This window comes from Fulmarus glacialis, unplaced genomic scaffold (assembly GCF_000690835.1).
Source record: "Fulmarus glacialis isolate BGI_N327 unplaced genomic scaffold, ASM69083v1 scaffold35302, whole genome shotgun sequence".
In the NCBI taxonomy this organism is placed as follows: Eukaryota; Metazoa; Chordata; class Aves; order Procellariiformes; family Procellariidae; genus Fulmarus; species Fulmarus glacialis.
The window spans coordinates 1-604 of NW_009199060.1; positions in this window are offsets into that span (position 1 = coordinate 1).

The following is a 604-nucleotide window of genomic DNA, read 5'->3' on the forward strand; positions in this document are numbered from 1 at the left end:
CTTCTTGCCTTGTGCTCGAGTGTAGGCATGGGTACACAGCTTCCACCTTCCTCCTGAGCGGTTCTTTGCTGTTGTCCCACTTCTGAAGTATTTCTAGACCCTGGCTGCTGCGTCTGGCTCTGTGCTGCTTTTCCAGGAACCTGGGCTTAGTTATTCAGTGGAATGAGAGCAAAAAAACCGCAACCAAACAAACCCCCCTACAATCCAAAAGAAGCACATACAAAGCCCTGAGTAGCTGAAGTGGCTGAGAAGCATTTTGCCTGTGGCCTGCTGAAGGGGTCTTATTAAACCTTTGACCACGGGATTCAGTCTTTGCACTGTCCCAGCGAGACCTCTTAGCTTTGCCTTACAGAAGGAGCTACGCTGGGCACTTGCAGACGTGGCTGTCCCCTCTTGCCTGGACAACCACGGGGAAGGGTTTTCCTGCGAGAAGGAAATCCCTCGCAAGGCAAGGGGACAACACTCGCGTGCACGATGCCAAAATACCAGGCACCTCGTTTCATTACTCCCCGAGGACTCGTGAACTCTTTAGACACGAGCATAAATTCTCTCCTCCTGGGGCAGCCGCGGGAAGGCTCGGCGGGGGGGCGGGGCTGCCGGGGCC